Source organism: Cryptotermes secundus, unplaced genomic scaffold (assembly GCF_002891405.2).
Source record: "Cryptotermes secundus unplaced genomic scaffold, Csec_1.0 scaffold901, whole genome shotgun sequence".
Taxonomy (NCBI): domain Eukaryota; kingdom Metazoa; phylum Arthropoda; class Insecta; order Blattodea; family Kalotermitidae; genus Cryptotermes; species Cryptotermes secundus.
Window position 1 is genome coordinate 259120 of NW_019729906.1, and position 10743 is coordinate 269862.

Here is a 10743-nt window from a genome sequence, read left to right on the forward strand (position 1 = left end):
CACTGCGGCCACTTCTGGCCTATTGTACCAGCCCGATGTTAGGTGAGGGTGATTGTGGAGCAATTGGTAGAATGAAGATTGGCAGGGGAAACCGAAGTACTCGGAGAAAACCTGCCCCAGCGCCACTTTGTCCACCACAAATCCCACTTAACAAGACCCGGGATCGAACTCGGGCTGCCGCGGTGCGAAGCCAGCGACTGACCGCTTGAGCTACGGCGCGGCCTGAGGTAGGTATGTAACTAACGTGTGGTACAAGCAACATTATTTGGTTCCGTTGTATGGCGTCTCTATAGCAGTGTTGCCACTATTAAAGTTCCAACCATCGTAAGAGAAAAAAGCATAAAATGGTCAGACTGTGTTTGGGTATGCACGATTGCAGCTCGCATAATGGCGACAAAATGGACTGGAGGCCTCAATTAAACGGTCAGCACCAGAAACTAGGTGGACACACTGTGAATTATACCTAGAACTGAGTGAAGTGATGGATACAGTGATCAAGACTGTAAACTACATACAAGTAAACACTCAACCATTGAAACGCAGCCTTTCTACAGAATTAAGAGTATCAGTCACTCTCGGTCCACTGAAACTCTCGTTGGCTCTACAGAGGAAATGCTTGGGCTCGTGTTCACAACTTGCGAGGAGGAGCACTGTTTTCAGATAAGGAAGATGTAGTACATGTTGAACAAATTCGCAATGAATATTTTGTTTCCATGTTAGCGTATTTGGTGATAGTTTTGAGAAATTCAGTCAACTGAAGTCAGTCAAATAGGCAAGAAAATGACAGTATCATCGCAGTGACCGATAAAATGAAGGCATATATTGGGAAATCGGGCTTGTGGGCCAGAAAACTAGAAGGAAAAAGTTTGGAGATGTTTTCGTGTTTGCAGTATTTTGTGGAGGAAAACAGTGTGGAAGCAGGTGACGCTGGAATTGGTCAGTGTATGAAAGATCACTTGGTTAATCTGCAGTACATGTTGGATCATGAACCCATTCCACTCTGATTCGCCCCAAAATCACGACTTTTCTCTCTTGAACAAGAAAACTATATTGGCAGTACATCTGACATTTCTTTAAAAGTTCAATTTCCTACGAAGTCGTACAATGAATTTTGGGTGTGAACTGGGAGTTCCCTCACCTCAGCAGGAAAGCTTTGAACATCCTCATTCCTTTCACAACATCCTATCTATGCGGGACTGGATGTTCAGCAGTGGCAGCCATTTTAAAACTCCAGCCTCAGTATGATAAGTTATGTTCAAAGAAGCAACCATATCAGTCCGACTAATCCAGGTATGAACTGTCTTTTAAATTAAAGGCATTGAATAATGTAGGCTTACAGTAAATTATATAAAACTGCACACTCGTAGCTGAATGTTATGTCAAATCTGTTTGCATTTTTTTTCTGGAAGGGGGCCTAACATTTATGAAATGTTTTAAAAGGGGGCCCAATGTATAAAAGTTTGAGAACCTCTGATATACACACTACAGATTTTCTCCAATATGGTACCAATAAATATTTCATGAGCTATCGTGAAGCGAGGTTACGTGTTACGTGCCTACCGGCTACAATTCCAAGCCCCTGTGTCTATATTCAATCGTTCGTGTTATACTTCTGTTGAAATGCCACGTGACAGCCATACAGCGAAACAAGTTTTCATGTATGATACTCAGATGGAAAACGAGAGCGAGAATTTGACATAAATTTTAGGATGTTTCAGTTCCAAATAAAAAAATATCCGTACAATATAAATATACTAAGACAAAAAGCGTCAGCACTGGATTGTAAACAGAACCGACCTGAAGCGCCAAGTACTCACTCAAGAGAAAGTGAACAAAATCGGCGTTAAGCTTGAACATTCCCCTCGAAAATCCCTCAGACGCCTTGCACAGGAGTTTGGGGTTTAAAGTTACAGATTTCAGTTTCCCTGTGTTTTCGAAAAAGCAAGTCAACGCGTGAATGTGAAAGCATGATCATTTAAATTTGTACTACAAGACTTCCGCAGTTAAAGAAATGCTGAGTAATTTAAGAAGCCAATTAACATTGTTCAAGACAGGTTTCTTCTTAATCCAACCTAGTATTGGTCTTCTGTTTCACAAACATTTGCACTCTCCTTTGTCTGAGAGCGTAAATTAAAAACCTGACCTCTAGGGTCAATTTCCGAGCACTCTGAAACATTGAAAAAACTACTAACCCTTCGTGATCCTAATGAGCGTCGCCGTTGCGCTGCCCTGCCCTGATCTGCATCATGAATAGCTGCACTACAAATATCGGTATTACAACGAAGATTATCTGACACCTTATCGTGAAATTGGGTATAAACATCACACTACTGAATACTTCCTAACCTTGGCGCTCTCTAAATTTTTGTGACCAACAGTACTAATATAGCTATCGCAGGCCGCGCCATACCTCAAGCGGTTAGTCGCTGGCTTCCCACCGCGGCAGCCCGGGTTCGATCCCGGGTCTGGTCAAGTGGGATTTGTGGTGGACAAAGTGGCGCTGGAGCAGGTTTACTCCTAGTACTTCGGTTTCCCCTGCCAATCTTCATTCCACCAACTGCTCCACAATCACCCTCATCTATCTTCTGGGGCTGGTACGATAGGCCAGAAGTGGCCGCAGTACAAGGGACTTAGTCCACCCCACTAGCAATAAAAAAATATGTCTATCGTGCAAATTTGCGACGCCGAAGCAGCGCTAGCGACAGTAAGCGTTGGGTCTCTGAAGGGTACATAGCTTCTATTAAGTTATTTATTTACTTGTTTTATGTTTTATAGAGAAATTGATGCAACCCAAAGGTTAATTACTGCTCACGAGAGCCAGCTACTGGTCCAAATGCTGAGCCAGATTATTTTAGTTCACACTCTCCCATCCTACTACTTTAAGATCCATTTAAATATTATCCTCCAATCTACGCATCGGTCTTCGTAGCGATCTCTTTCCTTCTCGTTTTTTCACAACTTTGTAGGTATCTCTCTCATATGCGTGCTATATATCCTGTGCATCACTTTCTCTCTGATTCGATCATTTTAACAACATCTGGCGAGTAGTAAAAATTCTGATGGTCGTCATTGTGCAGTTTTCTGCCGCTTCCTGTCGTTTCACCCCTCTTACATACGAATATTCTCCCCAGCACCACGTTTTCAAACATCCTCAGTCTATATGATACTCCCTTAATGCGAGAAACCACCCTTAAAAATTATAGTCTCTTATGTTTTAATCTTTACGTTTTTAGTTGGTGGACGAGAAGAAAGATTTTGATGTAAATGTTGTCAGGCAGTGCCCAGATTTAATCTTTTATAAGTAATTTTATGAATATAATTTCGATATGTTAATGTCAATCTCAAATATCTGAATTATGCCGTATTTTCAAAAGATATATCAGATAACTATACCATGCTTTTGCTCTACATTCTGGTGACGAGACACCAACATATGAACTTTACATATCTTACACATTTCTTTGAATACACTTGTACATAAAACTTAGCAATATTTTGCATCAATAATAAAAATGGTACTTAGTTTTCTTTGCGTTTACTTCCAGGCCAACTCATAAACGCTAGTAACAAGGCTCGTCTGGAAGTAAACTCATAGAGCTTACGCGTTTCTGTTCATGTCATTATGTTCTTCTCCAATAAATGAACAAAATCAGCTTAGACCAGAATCTGCTATGTCCCATTCAGTTTTCACTGATGGTGGTTTTTGAAGCATACACTGTTTATTCATTCGGCGAGTAGGTAAGGTAAAGGTAACGCTATCCTTGTAACAGACCGTGAAGGCCCATAAGGTTGTGAGACGTCGAAACTCCAACATTTTCTCTAGACAATCGGCTCACAAATGGTGGTAAGGACGTCAGCCTTATGCGTCGGCCGCCCATTACACCCAGGAAGGTTCTTGGTACTCATTTCTGTTAGAGTCTGAGTCGACCCCAGGGCCATAGTGCTGCTGGTAGGATTTGGTCAATTAAAAATCCAGTGACCTCATAGGGAATCGAACCCGCGACTTTCAGGCTTGTAGCATAGTGCCTCAATCAACTACGCTACCGCGTGCAATCCTTCGGCGGGTATTTTTAATAATTATTTGCCTTTTAAGAAATAGCTGTAACGCTCACTGTAAGACAAGGGCGATAACTCTAAATTGCTGAAATTACTTAATGGTAGAACTGGGAACATGGAATTGAAATACTGACTCATTACGGTACTGGATGCGAAAGCCCTTATGTGGATGGCCTGAAAACCTGAAAATAACGCTGCCAACTGCAATGCAATCAAACAATTTAATTTCTTAGGGTTACTGGTCTGACGTGCTACGGCTCACTGAGAGTACCGGAGACCAACGATATGTGAGAAGAACTTAAGAGGAGAAGCGGGGGGATTGGGTATGTATATACATGCCCAGGGTAAAGATATTCACCTACTCTAATGCCAACCCAAGAGCGAATTCGGCCGCAGAAATGTTCACACGTTACGCACAAACGTAAAATTATTCGAAACACACAGAAGCACTAATGGTCCACAGGGTAGGAAATATAGCATAAGAGTAATAAGCATGCACCAGAATATCAGAATGTTAACTAAGAGGAGGGTTAATCGATGCTTATAGTCTCTCATTAATATGCATTTGTATCGCCGCAGAGCTATTTCCAACCGGTGACCCAGAAAACGGAAGGAAGATGATTTCAGACTGCATTATCGACAAGCTCGTTGCAAAGGAAGGCGCAGAAGAGTGATGGGGCTGGTAGAAATGCTGCTTGCAGGATACTGTGACTCTTGTGGATTACGTGGACAGCGCTATGGCTAGAAGTGAGTTCCCGGGATTCCAAACTTTCGTAATAATTTTAGGTCTTGAATGCTTCATGACTGTCAGAATTATAATTTTGTAATACTATGCACTGAAAATTGTGTATAATTTGGTCATTTATTATTCGGGTTTTAAAAGAAAACTTCGTTTTGTCCCTACATGATTAACTAATTAACAAATTACCAATCTGCTCACTCACTCACTCACTCACTCATGGAGCTGAGCCCTCCTAGAGAAGCTGCCAATTATGCAGCTACTCAAGAACTTCCCAGCATTTTATGGAACCCGAAGGTTCATTGCCGTGTTCACAAGAGCCCTCCACTGGTCCCTATCCTAGGCCAGATCTATCCAATCCATACTATCCCATCCTCTCTCTCTGAGATCCATTTCAATATTGTCCACCCACCTACTCTTGGTCTTCCCAGTGGTCTCCTTCCTTCCGGCTTTCCCACCAATATCCTACATGCATTTCTCCTTTCCCCCATTCGTGCTACATGGCCTGTCCACCTCATCCTCCTTGATTTCATCATTCTAATTATACTTGAAGAGGAGTAAAAGTTATGAAGCTCCTCATTATGAAGCTTTCTCCAACCTCCTGTCACTTCATCTCTCTTCGGTCCAAATATTCTCAACACCCTGTTCTCAAACACCCTCACTCTATGTTCCTCCTTTACTGTCAGAGACCAGGTTTAACACCCATGCAGAACCACAGGAAACATTATTATAAAATATATATTTCTCTAAAATGTATTACAACATCCTCCTACTCATGTCGCATTTTCCTTAGAGATTTTACTAACGCAAATTGTGTGCGCTATCCATTCCCTGTTATCCCAGTACGAACTAAATCTATTGGAGTTCAATAACCACTCTCAAGCAGGACTGTGTTTGCTCCTACATAACCTCCTGCACAAAAAAAAAAAAAAAAAAAAAAAAAAAACGGTAACTGCCCTGCGTTATTAATTACGTCATGCATGCGGTGTGTCGTTCACCCTGGAGGCCTCTGACCGTCCACCTAAATATTTTACAGTGTCAGAAGTCAATTGTGCACGCCCTTCCTTCCACGATAACCCCGCTGACGCAATTCAATGCGCCGCACTACAATAAAATCCCAAGGGACCCGAAGAAACAAGTATTTCAATTTAAGACAGTTTTCAGTCTAACATGAGTGCACATATCTAGGTAATAATATGGCACAGGACACTAACCTCATTGGTCGTGTTAGCACCCAAGGCAGCACCTATTAAAATCGCTCCGTCCGTCCGTCTGTCTGTAAGCATGAAATAACTCGAGAACCACTCACCGAATTCTCACGAAATTCGATATATGGGAGTAATAAGTCGATTTATTCAATTTTTTCTTAAAATCGGACACAATAACGAACACTTTTACATGAAGCCCTACATATGCTTCTGCGCGTATCTCGAGCAAAACTCGTTATATACTAATTGGAGCGAAAAACACTTCCGATGAAAAGTCGTAGAGGTAAATGAAGCACTCACTTTCTGTCCAGTACATATTTCTGTAAGTCTTCTGGTTTCCGGGATAATGAAACAAACGTTTGTGAACGGCCCGGAACTGTTACGCCATGGCCAACGCAATTCCTGATAAGGTATGAAGTGACCCTACCACACAACAAAAAACAGACTCCGTGGCTTGAGTCCGCAAGCGAACTATACCGAGCGAGAGACCGCCGCTTGTCGGCGAAGTTGGTGCCAACTTTAGCGGATAGAGGGTATCGGGTGGTCAGCGCAACGAATCCCCAAGGCCGTTAATTTCAGTTTTCTAGACCGGAGCCTCTATTTCTTTCAAACAGTTCCTCGATTATCCTCACGAGGCTGAGCGGACCACGTTCCAATCCCACTACTTCTCAGAAAAGCTGGTAGCTCCGGGAATAGAACTCTGACCACTAGGCCACAGAGGCGATCGACCCTACCATTAATCCTTATTAACAACGGCAGTTCTTTGCCAGGATTAAAACAACTCTGTCAACGGCTGCCGATGTGTATTGTTACAGGAATGTTCTCTCATTCAAGACTTGCAGATCTGAAGTTACCAGCTGCGGCTTCTTCATTACAGTTTGACTGTCGGTCTTACTTTGCAAAAGATCGCACCCAAGCTAAAATCCGAGGAAAGTGAAACACAACACACGGTGGAGACAATCCTTAGCTTATATCATTTTATGATTTTCGAACTGTGGGTCCACTTCTTCAGCTGCGGGATTGCAGTGTGGGTCGGTCTTGATTCTTAGTATACCTATATGCGAACGTTGGTCTGGCTGTCTTGTGGTTTTCACGTTAGACACAGAAGTTTTTATATTCTAATTGTTTTGTGGAAAGAAAGGAAAGTGGCTTCGCAATGCAGTGGTAATAAAAATAAATGCAGAATATCTGCATATAATTTTAAAGAAAAAATTGGATATTTAATATTTATTCATCAATAGTAATAATGTATTTGAGCCGGGACAGCTCAGCCGATAGAGCGACGGGCTATGGGCTGGACGGCCTGTGTTCGAGCTGTCTTTTCTTTCACCCATAATGCACTGACTTATACGAAAACAAATTCTGCTTCAGTGAGAGATCGCAAACAAGAAAGCAAAGAAAAAAATTCTTGGTTTCGTTTAGCCTGAACAGAAATCAGATTTATATATTGGGTTTTTGGGCTTTATCCATCGTCCTGGTTTTTAAGATAACTAATAAAAACACGACGTTTCGGAAACTGGATCTGTTTCCGTCCTCAGGTGAAGGAAAACACCTATTCTGTTGGGTCCGTTAGAAAGAGCTANCTCACGGCAAATTGCAGCCGCGGCGCGCACTTGATTGTACGCACTGTACTATAGTTACTATAGTTTTTTCCAGTGATTGAGGCTAGCTCTTTCTAACGGACCCAACAGAATAGGTGTTTTCCTTCACCTGAGGACGGAAACAGATCCAGTTTCCGAAACGTCGTGTTTTTATTAGTTATCTTAAAAACCAGGACGATGGATAAAGTCCAAAAACCCAATATATCAGTGTGTTATACACCATCGTCAGAATCCTATAGTAACTACTTAGAAATCAGATTTGTTTTGCTCTTCTAATGTAGTGCTCTATTACAACACGACTTTGAAGCATATATTAAAAAAATTTTATATACTTATTTTCCTTCTAGCGTACATAATATGTCTGAAGATTGATTATTTAATATTCAGTTTACAATACGACGCTTCCATAATTACTTAGTATCACTTCACTTCTTCACGTAATATACATTATCCTTTCTGATGAGTAATATGTAAAACAAGGCACTGGCATGTCATAATTTTTTCTTCAGAACAAGTATGTAAAGTGTATATTGCATAGTTTTATAACCTTGTTTATTCTAAAAATAAAATGAAATTCGTTGAGATTCCGCTGCCAGTACGCCGAGTTTAACGTGAAAGAACGTAAAAAGCAGCAAACGTAATACGTAAATACATTATTCGGCGTGTTAATAATCTGTTGCACTTAAGGAACTTCCGGCATACATTTGGACTCAATGCGTTCGTTGTTAATCCATAATCCAATTCGTGTTTTTGTCAGCATACCTCCGAAGGAGAAATTTGCACGTGTCATAATTACAGTAGGCCACGTATAGTGTCCCTTTTACTGTTCACACATTGGTAGCATTGGTTTCCAGGTTTACATATTTCATCACTTAAGCTTCCGTGAGACAATTTGTACATGATCAAATTCGGGCATAACAATATCGCTACATTACCAATTACACTTACCTATAAGGAACAGAGTGCTGCCGTTTACAGTGAGATGTATGTTTGGTGTAGTACAAATGAACACCTTTTATGTGATTTCACCTATAACTCTCGACGTAATACACTGTACTACACATGTTGGTCAAAGTGCAACTCCCCTAAATGACTGCCATCTATTGGCCGAATACTGAAATCTAGACATGATATCGATGATCGATATCTTTCTGGGTTATCCGACGCAGAAGTAATCGTTTAATTTTACGATTCGATTGAGTTCGCAAATAGCGATATGATGTCAGGTAATGGTGGCAGACGACTGCAAAAATTGTGAAGTCGATTATAATTGTAATTTTCCTCAACAGAGTGCGTCAGAGTGCCAGATCTATATAGTATATAGCAAGTGCCATGATGCATGGCCTTTACGCTAAAGGTGGGGTGCAGAAGTGGGCTATGGAGAAATATCGGACTGACAATAAAGAGTATAAAGAGGGCCAGTGTTACTTCTACAGAGCTATGGGCTCAAGCGGAATGTAATATTAGAATGTCGCCAGAGATTTGACCGAGAGCTCCCAACTGGAAAGTTCCTGCTTTGTGAGCCAAACACGTTCTTAAATTGTTCTCAGGCCCATGTTTCTGTATTTAGCAAGATTGGGATGAGCTGAATGACCTCAGGGTAATACCAATATTACCTTGGATACAAGGCCGGACTTCACAGCCCAGATGAACGAAGGAGCTGCATGGGATGAAGAGATTTTTGGGGCGATACATTTTATAATGTGGGGCCTGAAGTTGACCACTCACCTCCAACTAGTGCTGAGGTCAAGAAAATGTGGATCTATACATCCACCCCCCCCATACGTCTTGGTGGCGTAGTGCTTAATTAGTTAAGCGCAGGGACAACTTTACGTTTTATAATCACCCTCCACCACCCAATTTTTTGGCTTTTAAAATTATGATTTGTTTACACTTCTTAAAATGAAAATTAATTTCTGCTGTGGTTTTGTTCATACTGCGGCCGTTAATTGGCAGTAATCTGAACACATTATGCAGTAATGGAAACATAACTGTGAACAGCAAGGACTGGAATTATTCTGTAATTCTATAATCAAAACCTGGTGGCAACATTGTGCCTGTTGTGATGGGACAACACAATACTTTCATAACTGTTTGATTGTTTTTTCAGAATTACAACATAATGGCTACAATTTCATGCTATCAGCTGTGATGGAGGCAGAATTTCTTGTGTCTTTGGATAATAAGGTACATCAAAACTTTTTTTGTTTTTTTATGTCATCTGAGGTAGGGGAACCTACCATTTCATGACAAAATGGAGCCATGTATAGAAAACTGTTAAAACTATGGAGTACATACCTAATTATGTGGCGAATTTTGAGGGTCCCATGAAGAAATTCTGTAGGTTAACATATAATGGAGTGTTTGAAGATATTTCAAGAAGTTCAGTCTAACAGTATTACTAACAGACTATTCCAGATAAAAAAAAAAACAGGCATGTGTTGTACAGTGTCTATTTTTGTCTTAGATTATGAAATGTAGAAAGGAAATACTTTTATGAACCAATTCTGGTAATAATGTAACCAGATTTTTCCTGAAATTGTGGCTGCCTGTATACAGTCATATTTTCGCTTTCTCTGTGCAATGGCAACATTGCCATGACCAGAACAATTAATGTACACTCCAGTCTGTAGGATATAAATTTATCTTATGCAACAAAAAATAAAAAATTATTTGTTACATTTAATCTTGGCTAGAAGCAAAAACAATTTTTGTCAGAAAAACCCTACGGTAAATACCTCCTGAAGCCAATATTAAAAAAAAAAAAGTCCACACATTACATCCATGCAAAGAGCATAAGTTAAGCGCAAGGTTATGGTTTGGCACAGACATACCAACACTTCTAATAATATACTGCCTCTCTCTTCTGGGTAGAAGACTAAACCAAGCTTCGATCCTAGCCTTAATTCTTGGTTCCTCCCTTCCACAGGGAACACTTTTTCCCAAGCAGACATACCAACACTTCTAATAATATACTGCCTCTCTCTTCTGGGTAGAAGACTAAACCAAGCTTCGATCCTAGCCTTAATTCTTGGTTCCTCCCTTCCACAGGGAACACTTTTTCCCAAGCAGCACACTCTTCTAGTCATAAGACATCAAAAATATACTTTAAAAATTGTCTGTTACCATATCCTGTATG

The 10743-nt window shown here is 40.7% G+C and overlaps 1 protein-coding gene across 1 annotated transcript in view; it reads right to left on the bottom strand.

The window, feature by feature from the left end:
• Positions 1 to 8649, bottom strand: part of LOC111865807 (tRNA-dihydrouridine(16/17) synthase [NAD(P)(+)]-like) — a 42832-nt gene extending 34183 nt beyond the window's left edge. The window contains exon 1 of the mRNA XM_023854128.2: positions 8553 to 8649. The gene's annotated coding sequence lies outside the window, so the exon portion shown is untranslated. The remainder of the gene's footprint in view (positions 1 to 8552) is intronic.
• Positions 8650 to 10743: the final 2094 nt, after the last annotated feature.